General features: G+C 36.5%; 1 protein-coding gene across 11 annotated transcripts in view; it reads left to right on the top strand.

The window, feature by feature from the left end:
* ERC1 (ELKS/RAB6-interacting/CAST family member 1) overlaps positions 1-21,089 on the top strand; it is a 517,187-nt gene that overhangs the window by 155,356 nt on the left and 340,742 nt on the right. The gene's annotated exons all lie outside the window — the stretch shown is intronic.

Genomic DNA, 21,089 nt, shown 5'->3' with positions numbered 1-21,089 from the left:
TATATTGTTCTCAGCTGCAGATTTTTCCCATTCACACTTTGAATATATCATGGTACTGCCTTCTGGCTTGCCAAGTTTCTGTTGAAAAATCTCCAGCTAGCCTTATGGGTTTTCTGTTGTAAGTTAATGAGTTCTTTTGTTTTGCTGCTTTTAAAGTTTTTTCTTTATCACTGTATTTTATAAATTTAATTACAGTATGTCTTGGTGTTGGCCTGCTTTTGTTGATTTCTCTGTGCCTCCTGGATTTGGATATTTATTTCCTTCCCCAGATAAGGGAAGTTTTCAGCTATTACTTCTTTAAGTAATTTTTCTGCCCCCTTTTCTCTCTCTTCTTCTGGGACTCCTATAATACAAATGTTACTACATTTGACGGAGTCACTGTGTTCCTTAAGTCTGTTCTTGTCTTGCATAATTCTTTTTTCTCTTTTGTTCATCTTCATCGCTTTCCATTACTTTCTCTTCTAATTCATTCCTCTGTTTCTTCCTGCCTGCTGTTCAATGCATCAGGTGTGTTTCTAGTCTCATTTATTGCACTCTTCTCTCTTATGGATTCTTTTTAGCTCTTTTATCTCTGTGGTAAAGGTGTCACTGATGTCTTCTTTTCTCAAACCCAGTGAGTATCCTTATGATGTTGCTTTGTTTTTTTAAGGATATGTGTATTTTATTTTTTATTTTAGAGAGAGAGTGTGTGAATAGGGGAGAGGGGCAGAGGGAAAGAGAGAGAATCTAAGCAAGCTTTATGCTCAGCACGGAGCCTGAAATCAAATCAAGAGTCAGATGCTCAACTGACTGAGCCACTGAGCCACCCAGGTGCCTCAGGATTGTTGCTTTAAATTCTTCATCAGTCATGTTCCTTATATCTGTTTTGCTTAGATCTCTGGCCGTGGTTTTATCTTGTTCTTTCATTGGGATAAATTCCTCTGTGTTTGCATTTCGTCTAAGTTTCTGTCTTCTTCTCCGTGTTAGAAAAGCCAGTTAATGTCTCCTGCTCCTGAAAGTAATGGATTTATGAAGAAGAGTTAAGGTAGTGTCCAGGGTCTGGCATCTCAGGGACTGTCTCTGGTGTGTGCTCTGTGCAGTCTGCTGTTGTGTTCTGGTTGTTCTGTCCTTCAGGTCAGTTATCTGAAGAGGCTCTCCTTGCCTCCTGTGGGCAGTGTTTTGTCTCTGGCCTGAATGTGGTGAGTTTTAGCTAGGTGTGGTCTGGTTGGCTTGTGAAATGAGAGTTGTCATCATATCCACTGTAACTGAGGCCTTGCCAGACTCTCTGGTCCAGAGATGTGGTATGGGCAGGGCTTTGTACTGGTCTTCTGGGGGAGGGGCCTGCTGTGCTCGGGTTGGGGCAAGGGTGACTGAGAAGGGCAGTTCCACTAGAGCCCAGGGGCATGGAGCTTAGTGTAAGCAAGTTAGTCAGCCTTTGGGCACTGTGCTGCCTCTTGCAGGTGGTTCTGTGTTTAAGATGAGGGGGTAGGGGAGGGAAATGGCTTCGTAAGCTCCCTTGTTCCCAGAGAGGTGTCTCCATGAATGCTGCCTCTCAGGGTAGCGCTCCAAGAAGAGTGAATAATTTCTGCACTGTGTACCTCAGGTGTTCTTCACATCGCTGTTTTCATGCTGTTTGCCCCCAGGTCGTTTGCTTGCCTTCTGTCCAGGAGCTGCACAGTGGATGTGGCTTCTTCTCTGCCTTTAGTTGTGGAATTTGTTCTGTCAATCCTCAGGTTGATTTTGGGGGAATTTAGGATGATTTGATAGTTATCTAGTTGTGTTCATGGGAGGAGGTGAGCCTAGGGTCTTCCCTGCCATCTTCCTGCTTTGTACCCCAAGGTTTAAATTTTTATTTAATTCTTGATTGCCCTAGAATTCCTTTGAATAGGTTTTCAAGAAAGGTCATAGGTATGATATTTTCTATGTTCTTGCTTATTATGTTATTTATATTATCGTCTTTACATTTTATAAGTAATTGTTACAGAGATGCAAAGAATATAGAGAATAATGAGTAATGGTAGTTACTCAGCTTAAGTAAAACTTCAGGGGTGCCTGGGTGACTCAGTTGGTTAAGCATCTGACTCTACTCTTGATTTCAGCTCATGTCACAATCTCATGGTTGGTGAGATCGAGCCCTGTGTTGGGCTCAGTGCTAACAGCACAGAGCCTACTTGACATTCTCTCTCTCTCTGCTAGTCACTACCTCCCCCACAATAAATTAAAAACTTAAAAAAAAGAAGTGAAAATTCAAATACAATTTATGTTCCTTGGCATATCTTTATTTGATAGTATTGTCTTTCATTCTGTCCCAGAGTTGAACATTTAATTTTGGTACTTATGAATGCCCTCATATATTGGATCAGGATGCATACTTTTGTACTTTTATAACCTATGTATGTATAAGTAAAACATAGGTAATATGAGAGGTATTTACCCTGCTGTAACCAAGAGAACGTAAAATAAGACCAGATTAACATACAATTTTATACCTGTACTTTTATGCTCTGTTGGTGAAAATTAAGAAGTCTGTGACAGTATCAAGTGTCAATAAATATGGCACCTGGTTTTCTTGAAGAGCACTGTTGGATTTTTAAATTGGTACAAATATTTTGGGAAGGAGTTATGAAGTTAAACATAAGCATACCCTCCCCGATACAGATACCTTAGATGAACTTCAGTATACGTGTAGGAATGCTCATAGTAGCCTTGTTTGGCTATAACAAAACAAAACTGGGAAACAGTCTACAAATGTTCATTAAGAGAAGAATGAGTAAGTAAATTTGGTATAGTCACACAATGGAGCCTCTTATTTTAGGGCAAAGGAATGTTTAGGATAAAAATTCAGCAGAGTCATTCTTCTAGATATAGGGAAGGCAAGGGAAATGGCATAAGGAGGGATATGTAACTATCTTAAGATAGGGAATGAGTTTGTATGTATTTAACTTATTATTCACATACTTCATAACATATATGTATATAATAAATATTATTTGACATAAATGAAAATAACTAAGCAGGTTAAGTGTTGTTAAACTTGCATGGTTGGTACATTGGTGTTTATTAGTTTCCCTTTGTTTGAATATTAACTTAAAAAAGGCTTAAGAAGAAAAACCCCATCTCTCTTTGTATATATCTGTATTTTCTTTGGAAAAGAAAAACTGACTCTTGGTTTTGGCTCAGGTCATGATCTATGGGTTTGTGAGATTGAGCCCCTCATCAGGCTCTGTGCTGACAGTGTGGAGCCTGCTTGGATCTCTCTCTTCCCCTCTCTCTGCCCCTCCCTAGCTTGCAGTCTCTCTCTCAAGATAAATGAATAAACATGAAACAAAAAAAAAAGAGAGTAAAGTATCTTTAAAAAAAAAAAAGAAAAAACTTTTCATATATTTCACTTTAAATTTGTTCCTAATTTTATAATTCTAAAATTAGAGCCATCTTTCTCTAGAAGTTCATTTGTACATTTTGAAACAGTGTCTGATACAGATGTAGAGGCTTATTTGATGAAGTTCAGCTGTCTGATTAAAATTTTTTGTATGAATTCTCTGGCAAGTGGATTTATTCATCTTATGGTCAAATGTATCCAATTATGATGAATTGATGACTCGGACAGTTTGATCCTTTATCCTTGAACCAGAATTTGGCTACTTACAGTGTTTGCTGATTGAGATTAACTTGGGGCCATATTGAATAAGTATAATTCTCCTTCTGTAGGATGACTTTTTAGATATTGGGAGCTTGCTCTTGGACAGCTCTCACATCTTATTTTCCTAGGTGAAATATTTCTGTTCCTCTCAATGTTCTCATTTGCCCTTAATTTTTCTGATGGGAGTTATTTGTCTGAACTTATTTTTCTTCCATACTTTACTTGACCAGTTGGAATTTTGGATCTAATTGCAAGAGAGATGATTAGAACATTATGAATATTCTGTTCTTGGTCCTAGCTGATACGTGATATTGGCAACTCTCTGAAACTCACTAACCTTCAGTTTTTTTCATTTATAGACAGGGTATAATAGTTACTTCAGGAGGTTTTTGTTAAATGATGTAATGTGTATGAAAGTACCTTGGAACCTATAAAGTGTTACACACTGTAGATATAAGGTGTTAATATTGTTTATTCTTACTCAATTTTACTTTGCTAAATTCAGCCAGTTAATCTTTGAGGATCTTTTTGAATCTTGATTTATTTAGTTTGTCTCCTTCAATTTTATGCCTTCTACCCATCTGTGAGCATATTCTTTATACTTTCATATAAGTGATAATATATTGAATAGGGCCAGAAAAGACTTTTGTGGTATATTGTAGATCTGTCAGATTTATTTCTCAAAACAATTCTCAAAGCTCTTTTTGTCATCTAAAAATTTTTATTCTTGTAAATTTATAGGTCTAGCCATTTTAAAGATTCTTCTTTCTCTTCCTCATTCAGACTCTTACACATCTGTCTTAAAAATCTGAGTCAGTTGGGGCACCTGGGTGCCTCAGTCGGTTAAGCATCTGACTCTTGATTTCAGCTCAGGTCATGATCTCATGGTTCTTGAGTTTGAGCCCCACAGCAGGCTATGTGTTGACAGTGCAGAGCCTGCTTGGCATTCTCTCTCTCCCTCACTCTCTGCCCCTCCCCTGCTCGTGCTCGCTCGCTCTCTCTCTCTCTCTCTCTCTCTCAAAATAAATAAGCTTAAAAAAATCTGAGTTAATTGGAGAGATCACTCTGTATAATTCTTTCTTATAGTGATGCCTGGGTTATGAGCCAGTGATACACTCAACTGTTTTTGGCTTTTTCAGGACCACTACCCATACATTTTTCTAGATTTCTAAGCAATGTATATATTTATATACACTGGAATATTGTTTGCTGTTTCTCCATTTTCTTCACTACCACGTCCACTTATAGTTGCATAGTCAAATTGTGTTTGTGGCTTCCCAGTATTCCTAAACTGTCTTCATTCATCCATTCAGCATAGTACCTTCTACTATATAGTAGGCACTGTGCTAAGTACAAAGACAAATAAGATGTGGTTTCTGCTCTCCAGAAAGACTTTAGAAAGACTTTAGAAATCTAAACTCTTAGATTTCTGGGAGTCAAAGAAGTGGTGATACAGATAGTATATAGTGGGTACAAAGCAAGGAATTTTAGATTTGAGCTTGTGTGAAATTGAATGAATATTTGCTAAGCAGATGGGAAAGGAGTGAGACATCCCAAGCTAAGAGAGCAGTGTGAATGAAAACATGAAATAGTGTTCTTTTCCACATTGTCATGCCTTGGAATTCTGCCTTTGCTCTTCAAACATTTTGTAATAGGAATTCTTACAAGGTTCTGGTAGAGCACTGTCTACAAATGACTTTTCTTTCTTATTATGAACTCTCCTATTACCTGGTCACTGGGACACTTATTTCCCGTTCTTACATAAGGAGAAAGTTTTCAGTGAATATACTCATCTTTATTTTCCTTTTAGTTTATTTAGGAAACGAATAGAGTTCCACTTTTCTCTGGCCTTGAATATTTACTGTCAAAAACTAGAAATTTATCTGCAGTAGATAGTGAGATACAACCTTTCAGGTAGAACGTCACCTATTCCTGGAGCAAAGTCTTAACTCTGCACACTTAACCTACTTTGCTTCTTTATACAGAGACTTAGTCCATAAGGAAGAGGGATAAGTTAATTGCTTTTATCTTTTTTCTTATTTCTGACATCTGCATTTTGTAATCATTTTTTTTCACAAATATTTATAATGCTATGTTTAAGTAATATTTAAATATTTTAATATTTAAGAAGGAATGCCAGGAAGCATATTACTTTGGCATTACTTTTGGCATATTAGATATTCATTTAAAAAATCATTGTTTTCTGAGAATAGTAGCAGCTGTGATAGTGGCTGGATTGTGAGTCACATACTCTGCACTATTTTTGGCTCTGTCTCAGCCACCACTGCCCACCCACAATCTTCTAACTCTCTAGGTAGTTTATGTATTTGTGTGCACTGGAATAGCCCTGTGCTCAGAGAATAAAATGGGACAATAGCAGATGGCTAGGCATGCTGTACAATGGGATTAGCATTGGGCTCCTCCTTCTCAGGGTTCTCCCCTATGGTTTAAAGTAGTTTTGTGTTACAGTAAATTTCTTACCTTTATAATAAATTACTGACCTGGAAAATGTAATTGAGCATTTGAATCTGAGCTGCATTCAGAAATCTGTGTTAAAATTGTACAGCTTCTTGCTTGATTGATTATAAATGATAATGTTGCTTGGAGTTTAATTTGCTGATGCAGATGTTACCATCATTCCCCTCTGTGCTTCTGTAACTTCTGTGTTTTGCCTTACTTGTTTCTCCAGTTTTGTTGGTTTTGGTGTGTAGAGTTTAGATTTAAGAGTAGCAGAAAGTTAATTAATATATAGAATTAGAAGGTTGCAGTTGGTTTGTTTGGTCATAGATTGGTTCTTAAAATTTTCTCTGCTACTGGGTAACAGAAAGTTTTGGGTAGCAAGTCAGAAAGAATAGGTTTTTAAATATATTTTATTTGTTTTCTTCATAGTATTGACTAAGGTAGTGTTCATTTCTTCACTTTTTCCTTAAAATGGAAAGGAGAATATGGTTTATACTAAAAACAACATTTAGTAATTTTACTCCGAGAAAGTTAATATTTTATTTATGTATATGTTTTTATTTTATTTTTGAGAGAGAGAGAGAGACAGAGACAGAGTGTGAGGGGGGGGAGGGGCAGAAAGAGAAGGAGATACAGAATCTGAAGCAGGTTCCAGGCTCTGAGCTGTCATCACAGAGCCCAACTCGGGGCTTGAACTCACAGACGATGAGATCATGACCTGAGCTGGAGTCGGACACCCAACCAACTGAGCCACCCAGGCGTCCCGAGAAAGTTAATATCCTTAAAAAAATCTTATTTTTAATAAGGATTAATTGCAGTGTTTTCTAAATGTTATTTTTAAGTCACAACCCAGCTGTTAATGAAGCTAAAATTAAGAGAAGACAAAGTCAGTCTTCATATAACCTTCCCTTTCCCCACCCCGCCACCTCTTTTTCAAGTAAACCTTAAGGAGGTCAACAGCTAAACTTGGAAAGTCTAATTTAACTTCCAGTTTGTCAACAGATAACTATTTTTAAGTGATGTTGATCTTACACAAGTGACATTTTGTAATGATTGATGCGTTATTTCCTATGGAAAGTTTACTGTGTTATAAATTGTTTTAGTTATGATATATTCCTGCTTACCATCGCTTCTCCTTCCAGAACATTTTTATCTGAAAAAATGAAAACAACAAAACAAACACAGCACCCATCACCCTACATTCTGATAATTCTGATAATCTAGAAACAATAAATTTCAGATATAAGCAATTAAAACAGCAATAGCATTGCTTTACAGTAGATGGAGAAAAACCTATTGCTATATAAATGAACTATTTCTAAGGCTTAGTGACTTAAAGTACCATTTCAGATTGTTTACTTATTTGTGAATCATGAATTTAGGAAGGGCTCTCAAGTAGTTTGTCCCTGATTTGTTTGGTGACAGCTAGGGGTGTCTGCAGTTGGATGATCCACTGCCAAGCTGGCTTTTTCACTTGCATACATTCTGCGTAGGTACTTCTTGGCCTCTGGCTACATGGCTACATGTTGTCTTTTGCCTCAGGGCTTCTGCATATGCCCTGGCTATACCACAGCATGATGGGAGTAGTCACACTTCTTATGTGCCACCTGATTTCCACAGTCACAAGTGTTAGAAGCAGAAGCTGCCTGATGAGTTAAGGGTTATATGCTGTGAATTGGTTTGGAAGTGTGAGAGGATTCCTTTTGCTGTATTCTGTTTGTCATAGTAGCCACAGGATTGATCTTGATTCAGGGGGTCAAGAAATAGACTTCAGTTCTTAATGGAGGCATGGCAAAGCCACATTGCAGAAGAGCATGTAAGGTGGGAGGTATTGCTGTGGCCATCTTTGGAAAATATCTGCTCCAATTCAATAAAAATGTTGAATAAGAGATTGAGAATATGAGAGTGAGAGAGACAGAGACAGAGAGACAGAGAGAGAGAGAGTGTGTGTGTGTGTATGTGTGTGTGTGTGTGAGAGAGAGATATGGTGATAAAACTCCTCTCTTTTTTGTTGTCTTTTGATGTTGCAGCTTTATTAATCATAATGGAAGAGGAACTTTTCTGTTTCTGTGTTCTACTCAGTGTTTTAATCTGTTATTCATAGAGTTTCGACTATCATCCATTGTTCCTAACAAGTTCCTTCAAATCAGAAAGAATTCTAAGCAGTTGAAATTTTTTTACCAAGTTCAGGAATTATCACAGGGTATAAAAATATGAAAAAAGAGTACGAAGGAATAAGGTGTTAAAAAAAGGTACAAAGGGTGGACTCATAGCAGAAGGTAAATTAATGCTACACATTTATTTTAAAGATTCACCTCAGGTGAGAAGTACAGCTGTCTAGATGAAAAGTTTGTGTATTAGTGCTCTAATGTGGAAGATAGTGCCATCTAGAAGATAATTGGACTGAATATGTGTGTAGATGATACATTGAATGCAAAAGGATTTTAAAGTCTGTTAAGAATAGAGAAACTTGGCTAAATTGTTTTGTGTTATTTGGGGAGTAAAACAGAATACATCTCAGGCTTAGAGAAGTTTCATGCTTCATTGATGGGTGTTGTGGAATTCTGACTTTTAAGCCAGCACTATAGGTTAATTAAGTGGGTTTTTAAAAATAGAGCTATAATTCACATAACATAGAATTTACCATTTTAAACTGTAGAATTCTGTTGTTTTGTGTATACTTACAAGGTTGTGTAACCATCACCACTATTCAATTCCAGAACATTTTCAAAAAGAAACCCATTCCTGTTAGCAGTCATAACCCCTATCCTCTGGCAATGTCTAACCTACCCTTTTTCTCTATGGACTTGGCTGTTCTGAATATTTCATATAAATGTAATAATACAGCATGCAGCTTTTTGTGTCTGGCTTTTTAAAGGTAATGGGTTTTAGGTTCATTCATATTGTTGTACTTTATTCAGGCATCAGTCTTCATTCCTTTTTAATGGCTGAATTGGAATGAATATACCACATTTTGTTCATCCATTCTTCAGTTTGTGAACATTTGGGTTGTTTGCACCTTTTGCCTGTTATGAATAATGATTCTACGAACATTGATATACAAGTTTTTATATGAACTTGTGTTTTCATTTCTCTTGTGTATATATCTAGGAATGGAAATGATGTTAACTTCAAGTTTAACTTTTTGAGGAACTGCTAAACTGTTTCTAAAGCAGCTATATGATTTTACATTCCTATCAACATCTGTTATTTTTCTTCTATAAATAGCCATTCTAATAGATATGTAGTGGTATCTTTTTGTGGTTTTCATTTGCATTTCCATAATGACTAATGATGTTGAACATCTTTTCATGTACTTGGCCATTTGTGTATCTTTTAGAGAAATGCCTATTCATATTATTTATTTTTAAATTGAGCTATTTATCTTTTCATTGTTGCGTTCTGGAAAGTCTTTATATATTGGAGACTCCACCCCTATCAGTTATGGGATTTGCAAATATATCTCCCCTACTGTGGTTATCTTTTCACTTTTTTGGTAGAGTCCTTTGGTGCACAAGAGTTTTAAATTTTGATGAAAGTCAATCTATCTGATTTTTTCTTGGTTGCTTGTGCTTTTGGTGTCCTATCTAATAAACCTTTGCCTAATTGAAGGTCACAAAGATTTCCTCCTACATTTTCTTCAATGATTTGTATAGTTTTATTTATTTATTTTTAATATTTTATTTTTTGAAAGAGAGCTTAAGTGGGAGAGGGGCAGAGAGCAAGGGGATAAAGGATCTGAAGCAGGCTCTGCACCTACAGGCTGACAGTAGCGAGCCCAGCATGGAGCTTGGATTCACGAACTATGCAACCATGACCTCAGCCGAAGTTGGATGCTCAACCAACTGAGCCACCCAGGTGCCCCTATGAGTTTATATAGTTTTAGATTTTATATTTAGATCTTTGACCATTCCAAGTTAATTCTTGGTGTATGGTAGTGGTCCAACTTCATTATTTTGTATGTGGATATATCCAGTTGTCCCAGCACCATTTGTTGAAAAGACTGTTCTTGGGGCACCAGGTGGCTCAGTTGGTTAAGTGTCTGACTCTGGCCACAAGTCATGATCTTGCTGTTCTTGGGTTTGAGCCCTACATCGGGCTCTCTGCTAACTGCTCAGAGCCTGGAGCCTGCTTCTGATTCTGTCTTTGCTCTCTCTGCCCCTCCCCTGCTCATCTATTCACTCATTCTCTCTCTCTTTCTCTCTCTCTCTCTCTCTCTGAAAAATAAACATAAAAAAAGAAAAAGACTGTTCTTTCTCCATTGAATGGTCTTAGGACCCTTGCTAAAAATCAGTTGGTTGTAGACATGTGTGTTCATTTCTGAACATTAATTCTATTTCTGAACTCTTAATTCTATTCCATTGGTGTGTATGTCTATCCATGTGTGATACCACTCTGTCTTGATTACCCTAGATTAAAAAAAATTTTGTTTAATGTTTATTTTTGTGAGAGATACAGACAGAGTGGGGGAGGAACAGAGAAGGAGGCAGAGACAGAATCTGAAGCAGGCTCCAGGCTCTGAGCTGTCAGCACAGAGCCCGACATGGGGCTTGAATTCACGAACTATGAAATCATTACCTGAGCCAAAGTTGGATACTTAACTGATGAAGCTACTCAGGCACCCCTGATTACTATAGATTTTTAGTAGGTTTTGATATTGGGAATTGTGAATCTTCTACCTTTGTTCCTTTTCAAGATTGTTTTTTGCTTTTGGGGGTCCCTTTTAATTCCATATGAATTTTGAGATCAGTGTGTCCATTTCTGTAAAAAAGAAATTTGGAAATTTGGTAGGGACTGTGTTGAATCTGCTCGTCAATTTGGAGAGTATTGCCAGACAATATCAAGTTTTTTAGTTGATGAACATGGAGTATCTTTCAACTTCTCAAGGTTGTCTTTAATTTCCTTTATCAATGTTCTGTGGTTTTCAATTTATAAATCTTGAACTTCTTTAAATTTATTCCTAAATATTTTGTTCTTTTTGATGCCATTACCAATGGAATTGTTTTCATTTCATTTGCAGATTATTAATTTTTAGTGTGCAGATACACAACTGACCTTTGTATATTGATTTTGCCTTTTGCAACTTTGCTAAACTTGTTTATTAGCTTTAACAGTGTTTTAGTGGATTTTTTAGTATTGTCTGTATGTAAGATTATGCCACCTGCAAAGAGATGGTTATACTTCTTCCTTTCCAATGTAGCTGCCTTTTATTTTTTCAAATTTCCTAATTGCTATTCCCAAGTTGTTCAGTACGATGATGAATAGAGGTAGTGAAGCCTGTATCCTTGAATTGTTCTTTATCTTAGGAGAAAGGTTTTCGTTTTTCGTCATTAAGTATGATGTTAACTTTGGATTTTTTCATAGATGCCCTTTATCATGTTGAGGAAGTTTCCTTTTGTTCCTAGTTTATTGTGTGTTTTTATCATGAAAAAGTGTTGTATTTTTTTTTTTAATGTTTATTTATTTTTGAGACAGAGAGAGACAGAGTGCAAGTGGGGGAGGGGCAGAGAGAGAGGGAGACACAGAATCTGAAACAGGTTCCAGGCTCTGAGCTGTTAGCACAGAGCCCGACGCGGGGCTCAAACCCATGGACTGCGAGATCATGACCTGAGCCGAAATTGGACGCTTAACCGACTGAGCCACCCAGGTGCCCCAAAAAGTGTTGTACTTTGTAAAATGCTTTTTCTGTATTTATTGAGGTGATTGTGTGGTTTTTGTTCTTTATTCTGTTCATATGGTACATTATATTGATTGATTTTTGTATGTTTGAACCAACCTTGCATTCCTAGGATAGGGATGGATGTGATTTTAAATAGCCTTGTCCTCATCTGGAGAATTGTGGAAACTTATTCTACCAAAATTACCATGTTGGCAGTAGCAGTGGACCTGAGAGAATACAGCCTTTGGATAAATGCTTTGTTTTTAAGTGTTGTAATATAATATAAATAAGAGCTATTTAAGAGCTTATACTGTAGTGCTTTGTAAAATATAGAAGTAATTTTGACTTTTGTTAAAATACTGTTTCCTTTGACTTTTAACTGTGTTTGAATACTTAGTGAATAACTTGAAGATCTATGTTTATCTGGGTCCATTTGCTGTTGATAGAGTGCCATATAAATACTCTCAGAGTCTTACAAGCTCTAGTTCAGAGTGCCCTGTTTTGACTGAGCACACATTTTAAACTGGAAAATGGTAGTTAGCATGCAAATAGGAAAGGGTCAGATCTCTATCATGATAAAGATTATTCTTACAGGTCTCTCAGGAGACCTTGTAGCAGGAACTTGTCAGAGTAATAAATAGATAGATAAGTATCTAGAGAGGGACAAAGGATTAAAAAAAATACCTGATCAAAGTTTTGAAGCACAGTCAATATTTTCTTCTGCTTAAGAACTGCTTATAATTTGACATGAATTAACTTGCATTGCATTCTCACCTGTGGGAATGGCTGTTTGGATAGATGCCCAGGTACCTGTCAACTTTAGTTAAGAAGTTGAAATAATTAACCACCTGAAGAAGTTATTAAATAAATCAGACTTCGATGGAGTAGCTTTTTGTGCTGTTTCTTCTTTCTACCATATCAATATGTATACCCTAACTAGAAAATAGCTTCAAGCATCAGACATGTTTTGTCCTTTGTTTTCCTGTACTTGCCAGATCTGGTTACTTTTTTCTCCTAATCCTTTTTTTCCTAGAGGAGTTTTTTGGATTAGAAAATTCATCCAAATCTACCAAGGAAAATTTATTAAATCTGGTAAGATCCTTGGGTTTCCATTGCATATACACCAGGAACTGTTGTTTGGATCTATTTTCCCTCCATGTCATCCGGGCCAGACTCTTATTTTATATACAACAAATTTGGCAACATGGGTTTTTTTTTGTTTTTTTTTTTCTTTTTAGAGAGATGTGTGCATAAGTGCAGGTGAGGGGCGGGGGTGGGGAGGGGAGAGAGAGAGAGAGAGAGAGAGAGAATATGAATGAATATGATTGAATGAATGAATGAATCAGTCAATCCTAAGTAGGCTCAATGCTCAGCAGAGCCTGATGTGGGGTCAGTCCCACAATTGTGGGATCATGAGCTGAGCTGAAATCAAGAGTCAGGCACTCAACTGACTGACTCACCCAGGTGCCCCAGTAACATAGTATTTTTTATAAAGCAGCTAAGTGAGGAATTTTAAGTGAAGTGTGTATTCATTTTAAACAACATTCTGGGTAAAAGAATGCCACTGATGAATGAGCTTTAACTTCCTCTGCCCTTTTGACAATCTGATGAAAGCCGTGGGTTCTCTCCATATAAAAATGCGCATAGCTCATTTTTGGGGACATCATACATCCAGGTCATCCATGAACTCTTGATTAAAAATGCCCACCATCCATGAAACAGACAAGTTTGAGATACAAAGGTCTCTAGGTTTTACAAAACCATAAAATTATGTATGTGGTTCAAATACAAGGTAAGTTGAGGTCAGTTACAATTTCATGTTAACTGTAATTTAACTAGAAAGAGTATATCTGCTGGATATAGTGGATACTGTGGTGAGTGACCTTTATTCCCCTTGAGGGTCTAAGGATGTATTCGCCCAGGTGCTGGAAGTACTGTTGACATAGTCCTTAGTTGTTAGCCCCTGTGGGCTAAAGAGACCTCCCTTGCATAAAGGCATACCGCTTTCCATGGATGTCCTAGATTTATCTCTGAGAATATAAGGATTTGAATCCATTGCCCTGACTTGAGACAACTCTGAAAGATCATCCCAGATTCAGAGTTCCTCATTGGGTCATCTGAATCTTTTGGGACTTTGTGGCATCTGAATTTCTCCCTCTGCACAATAAGGCTCTCTCCCTACCACCTTCCTTTCCACTGGTATTGATGTTAAGAGCACCCTCTAATAAACTTCGTGCAAGTAAAGTCTATCTCAAGGTCTGCTTCCTGGGAAACCCAGCCTTGTCACATTAGGGTTGAGTATTAGTACAAGTTATCGTACAGGCCATGAAAGGAGGCTTGGCTAAAATAAAAGTTTAGTGAGGGGCGCCTGGGTGGCTCAGTCACCCAGTTACTTCGGCTCAGGTCATGATCTCATGGTTATTGAGTTCGAGCCCTGTGTCAGGCCCTGTGCTGACAGCTCAGAGCCTGGAGCCTGCTTCAGATTCTGTGTCTCCCTCTGTCTCTTCCCCTTCCCCACTCACACTCTGTCTCTGTCTCTCTCAAAAATAAAAACATTAAAAAAAAAGTTCAGTGAGATGAACTTTAATTTAGACTCAAAATATGTGAAGCATCTTATCAGTATTCCTTCAGACCTTATATTTCCAGTGGTTTTTGGAAATCTAGGTTTCTTTGAATTCATTAGTTGTCTCCCACTCTTTTTTTTTGACCTTGCAGAAAACCGCCAAAATCTCTGACGGCTTGGTTTGTTTGCCACACAGTATGAGCCTGTGAAAGATGTGGGTTAAGTAAAGAGTTGCTCACCCGTCCTGCAGAAACCCCTAGAGGTTTCTCAAGTTGATAAGTACATATGATAAGGGAACTCCTCTTGTTAGGATCCTAATCATATTCCTTCCACAAATCCTAAGATTTCTTTCTTGGACAATGTTTAAAAAATTATTGCTTTTATTATTATCATTGAAAGGATGTATTCTAAATATTTGAAAGATGGAAAACCTTATAACAAGGAAAATTCTATGTAAAACTAAACTTTTCCCTCCTTCAAATTGGGGTAATATTGTACATACTTTTTGATAACTTGTCTTTTTCCTTAATAGTATATGAAAAGCAGGTTTCTACATCTTCACTTAATCCTTAAGTATATGAATTGTAATGGTTGCATAATATTACATTCAGTGGATAGATCGTATGTAACTTAGCTAGCCACCTATTGTTATGTATTTGATTTTTCTTTACTTTGTTATTGTTAATAAATAACACAGAATGATTGCTTTTTCTTTGAAACTAAGCCTAGTGTGTTTGCTTTAATTAGTTATTTAAAAATATTGAGTTCTTTTATCACTAAAATGTAGTGAACTATTAGATGTAAGACTTTTTAAAAAAAATTTCTAATGTTTATTTTTGGAGAGAGAGAGAGAGAGAGAGAGACAGAGGCAGAGAACAAGAGCGCAAGTGCAAGCAGAGGAGGAGCAGAGAGAGAGGGAGACACAGAATCTGAAGCAGGCTCCCTGCTCCAAGCTGTCAACACAGAACCTGACGCGGGCAGGGCTTGAACTCACCAACTACAAGATCATGACCTGAGCTGAAGTTGGACACCCAACTGACTGAGCCCCCCAGGTGCTCCAAGACTGTTTTATCTAGATAGCCATTGTTACTATACAACTTAAAGGGGTAGCATTCGTATGGATGATGTGAATTGAGTTCCTAAGCGAAGTGTCACTATTAACAGAAGGATTGCTGTTGTACATTTATGGATCCTCTTTGTTTGAACAATTTTAGCACAGGAAGGTCAGGCAAATTTTTATATATGCCTGCCAGATAAAAAAGAAGTATTTGAGACATTTATATAATTGTCTACCAAGCAGATCTTAACTGGCAGTGACCTTTGGTTTCCCCAGCTTTTGTTCCATATTATCCAGTTGTTTTAATGCAAGAGGTCCCTAGTTCCATTATCTGTCCCAGAGCAGGTTTATCAGGAAACTTATCTTCCCTCTCAGCAATTAATGAAATCTGTCAGGAGCAGTGGATTCTGAATGTATTTTCCTAAAGATCATAGCTACACCTTCTGTATAGTTCGAACTGAACAGTTTTTAAAATAAAATATAGTAGTACTCTAATGAAATTTATTACTTTTTAAATGTTCTCAGTTTCCCCCTGAGAATATAGTTGTATTTTAGAATTGAAGGAATGTTAGTGTTCTTTTGTTTTACAGATAAAATAATTAGAAAGATCAAGTAACTTTCCCAGTATGATGTAGCCAGCTATTTTTTCATTACAGTAATTAACTCTAACTCATGATGAGAGAACAGTACAGTTGAGAAGGAAACTCAACCAAAGAAATAATTGGTTACCATCCATAATCTTTGCTGGACTTATTAAAGACCATAAACAGTGATTAACAATATAGATATGGAAGCTTTTCACAACCTAAACTGAATTGAAAACATTGCTTAGAATTGCTCATGATTTTGTTGTGTCTTCTAATCACTAGAAACACATTTCTGGACAAGTAAAAGTTAAAGGCCAGTATAGTTTGGGCTTGTTGGTACTTTTTGCCAGATCATAGGGTAGTAGACAATTGCCTAGAAATTAGGGGACTTAGTGAATTAATTACTGTAGATCCCTCTTTGCTCCTGATTATGATCATTCATGTAAACTGTACTTCTGTCATTGATATTGAAAGGTATTATTAACCTAGTAGGTGAAGGTCAGAGCCTTTCTGAATAATTTGATTTACATAGTAAATTGATGCTGATGACTACTTAGAACAACTGTGGAGACATCATCAAAAACATTCTTTAAATGATGTTTAAAGTAGCTAGGTGATTGCAAGAAGTGTTTTTTTGGATACCTTGTCCTTAGAACTGTATGCTAGAGGAAGTCTCTTCTACCTTTACTCAGTGATTGGAACCTCAGAGGCAGAGTAATCAGTTCCACTTGACTAGGAATAAATCATTCACATTGAAACATGATAGTTCCTGACAACTGGCAATGCTGATAAAAGCCAAAACAAAAGATGTGAAGAAATCTGTGCCAATGTGGAATTGGTATGCAGATTTGATGAATTCACATGTAGCATGCGTTTGGCATTAGTCTTTCTCTGATTTCATACATTTTTTTTCTCTGTAAAATAAAAATTGTATGAGGAGAAAAAGGTTCTGTATAATACAATAATTAGGTTTTTTTCTTTCTTTCTTTCTTTCTTTCTTTCTTTCTTTCTTTCTTTCTTTCTTTCTACAACCCAGTTGACAGAGCTATACTATGATTAGAGAGGGCAATGTCATCTTTTTGTGAATAGTTATTTAAAAAAAAATCTTGAATTCTTCATTGTTCTTTATGGTAAAAAACTGTATGTATAAACCTGGGTGATCCCCCTCTTCCCTATTTGTCATCAAGGACATAGATATATAGAATAAACAGCAATTCCTTTGATCTCTACAGAATTTAAACTCATGCAGAAATTGAATATACACTAATAGGTACTTCATGATCTATTTCTATATCAGATAGGGTTTGTGGAAAGTAGAAAAAAAGCCCATAGAATTATAAAATACATAATTTTCTGCAACAATCATTTATTCATTTTCAATGTAATTAAAAACAAGTGAGTGAAGGAAAATCTTTTTTTGCAATTTCATTGTCAAGTGCTTTCTAGTCCAAACTAGCTTCCTTCTACCCCTTGGAAGTCAGGCTAAACTGACTATTTTAGTAGTATGATGATACTGAAGTCCTGATTATCAAGTGTCTTTGGCTCTGCCCACTAGCTTTAGTGTACTGTATTTGGATATATGTTCCTTACATGGAAGATGTACTTTTGCATTTGCAATGGTTTCCTATCTCCACCATTCATGCTTTTCTTCAGTAGGGGATAAGATTTTGATATAAATGACCACAGTAATAATGTACCATGTCTATTAGTAAACACTACTTAATAATAAGGGATAGTTTCTGTAAAGATGGCTTGAGTCATTTGTATGATTGATTTTTTTTTTTTTAATCACAGAACGTATTATTTATAGCATGGTGATTAAGAGTAGGATTCTAGAGGTACATTGCCTAGTAGTTATCTCATAGTCTTCTGGTGATGCTTAAATCTTTGTTATATATAAAGTTCTTACAACAGTACCTCATATACAATGTTCTTTTTAAGCGTTAGTAGTCCCTTTTATCACCACTACCTCCTCCTTGTCACCATCACCACAATTATTATCGTTAGTATTATTATTAAGCTTATTGATTTATTTTGAGAGAAAGCAAGCAAGAGCGTGTGCATGCAGGGGAGGAGCCCTGTCAGCGTGGTCCCACCACAGGGCTCGAGCTCATAAACTGTGAGATCATGACCTGAGCCAAAATCAAGAGTCAGACGCGTAACCAACTGAGCCACCCAGGCATCCCTTATTATTATTTTTGTTGTTATTGTTATATTATTTTGTTATTTTAAGGATTCTGTGGTTTCTATTCCTACACAGTGGAGATGTCTTGTTTTGTTTTGTTTTTGTAGATAGTCTGAGTATATTTAGGGGAGTATTTTTCTACTTAACATGATTCCAAATATCCATATTGTTCATATTCAATTATGTGCACAGCTGATCTAGTTTTTTTCTTGGCTGTTGTATTCTAGTTTTTTCCTTGACTGTATTCCAAACTTCTTGTAAATCATTTATTTTAGATCCTATGGATAATTGAATTTAGTATAGAAATAGGAAAGTGTGTATTTTATAGAAATTGCCAAATAAATACTGAAATAACATGATAATGGGACTATCCGGGTGATCAGCTTTTACATCTTCAACATTAGGTAAGAACATGATTTTGAATCACAACCAAAGTGAGGGTGTATAACAGCAGCTTTTAGTACGTTTCATGTTATCCATCGTGTTGCTAGGTAAACTAAAAGAGAAGTATTTTTGTACATACTCCTCCTCCCAGATACCACACACAGCATCTTTTGGGTTTATTCAGTGCATATGTGGCTAGTTTGCACATATCTATGTCTTTTTCAACTCTTCCTTGCTGATGGCAGCTTGCCCAAAGGAGGCAATTTTACTGTCCATCGTCCTTCATTTTGTCAGTTCTTTTCAGTATGGAATGTTTATTCCGCCTCCTTAGAAGTGAATAGCCATTCTTTTCCTCTCCTCCAACTCAACAATCTGTTTAGACAGCTGGGTAATTGAAAAAGAAAGTAGCTTACGGAGAACGTGTTAATGGGGATTTTACCAAGTTTAGCAGCTTCTGCACCTGAGTATATTATGAAACGTTTTTGCCAGCAAAGAATAATGGATTCCTTTAATAGTTTTACTATGTATAAATTATAGGAGTGGTATTGTTAGCAGTTTAACTTCTTAATTTCTTTCTTAGATGCTGATGATGGGGGGAGAAAGAAAGATATCCTTATGATGCTTGTAAGGCCTATTTGTATATTAGGTGGTCTCCTAAAACAAATCTCTATTTTCTTGCATGTAAAACTTGGTTGTTTCTGTGAAATTTCATTTTAAATAATGGCTCTTGTATGCTCTTTCTTGACAAGAATGTCTGATTAATAGCATGGTCATATCTTTTCTTTGTTTAATAAGGTTTGTATGTTAGCAACCAGAATGACATGCATAGCTGGTTAAACATGTAAAAAGCAGGGCATTGCATTCTCTATTGCATATGGAGTATTATATTTTTGAGTGCCAAAATTCTCTTTAGTGGTTGTGAGTATACCTAAGTGGTGATTCATATGAGATTCTAATAATAGTGTCTGATTTAAGGTAGACTAATGGTTTTCATTTGTGGTGGTCTTTTTCTGATAGTAGGTTTCAACTTTTAATGTCATTGAAAAGACTGGAACCCATTTCAAGCATTTCAGTGGTTTACCTGTATGATTGTTTCTTTGTTAAAGAATAAAAATCTAGGGGCACCTGGTTGGCTCAGTCAGCTAAGTGTCCATCTCTTGATTTTGGCTCAGGTCGTGATCTCATGGTTTGTGAGATTGAGCCCTGCGTTGGGCTGTGGTCTGACAACATGGTACCTGCTTGGGATTCTCTCCCCCTCCCTCTCTGCCTCTGCTCTGCGTGCGTGCTCTCTCTCTCTCTCTCTCTCTCTCTCTCTCTCTCTCTCTCTCTCTCTCTCTCTCTCCCCCTCCCTCCCTCCCTCCCTCCCCCTCCCCCCTCTAAATAAACAACCATACAAACCAAACCAACCATCCTACCTACCTACCTTAAAAAAAAATGAATAAAAATCTAAGCCTTACACAGTATTTAGGGTACCTTACTCTAAATTTACCAAATGTTTTTGCATAGCTTATTTATTCTGCTTGTGGAATTCTCATTGACTTTAGAGAAGGAGTTGATTTTTTCTTCCCCTGTAGAATGAGGAAGTTCCTTAAAGAGCTTATATTAAATTGATTACTGCAGAAAGTTATCTGAACATTGTATCTAGGCTTCTTTTATAGTTACTTTTTTGGCAGGAGTTTATGTGTATGCCTAAATACAGTCTCTAAAAGTGTGAGCTTATATATTATTCATTTACTGATTAATGAACCAATATTTATAATAGACCTAACGTGTGCCAGATATGATGATAGAAAATTGGGGTGGAGGTGTAGGATCCAGTCTACTTGTGAAGACATGTATCAAACAAAGAATTATAATATGGTCAGGGGTTAGTGTTACAATGTGTATATACAGATGGGAGAATAGAGATAAATGTGGCAAACATATAGATATATGAAAGAATGGAGAACATGTGTGTATGTGTATGTATATATAACATGTATATGTGTAATAAAATACAAAGAGCGTTTTATTCTCATGGAGGTAAAAGCAAGGAAATCTTTTCAAAGGAGATAACTTTTATGTTGCTTTTTGAAAGCCATGTAAAGTAAACCAGCTAGTTCTAGTATTAGCTCAAGAGACTAATCATATTCTGCAGCTTGATTTTTCTCTCTAGAACTTATTGCCATCCTACATTCTATATTTATTTCATTCATTCATTGTCTACTGCATTAGGATGTAATCTCTTTGAGGATGGGGATTTTTGTCGTTTTTATTACTTCTGTATTCTCAACACCTAGAAAAGTTTCTGGCCTATAGCAGTAGCTCAAGTATGTGTTGAATGAATGAATGAAATTTGTGAGTTCTACAGTAATTGCCTTATTATTTCTTTTAGTTTATTAAAGCTGTCTCTTGGGGCGCCTGGGTGGCTCAGTCAGTTGAACATCTCACTTTGGCTCAGATCTTGATCTCACGGTTTGTGTGTTCAGGCAGGCTCCCTCTGCCCCTCCCCCACTCACTCTCTTTCTCAAAAATAAACATTAAAAAAATTTTTTTAAAAAGGCTCTCTCTCTATAATCCCTTTATTTATTTATTT

Source organism: Lynx canadensis, chromosome B4 (assembly GCF_007474595.2).
Source record: "Lynx canadensis isolate LIC74 chromosome B4, mLynCan4.pri.v2, whole genome shotgun sequence".
Taxonomy (NCBI): Eukaryota; Metazoa; Chordata; class Mammalia; order Carnivora; family Felidae; genus Lynx; species Lynx canadensis.
This window is presented reverse-complemented; position numbering and strand designations above follow the sequence as displayed.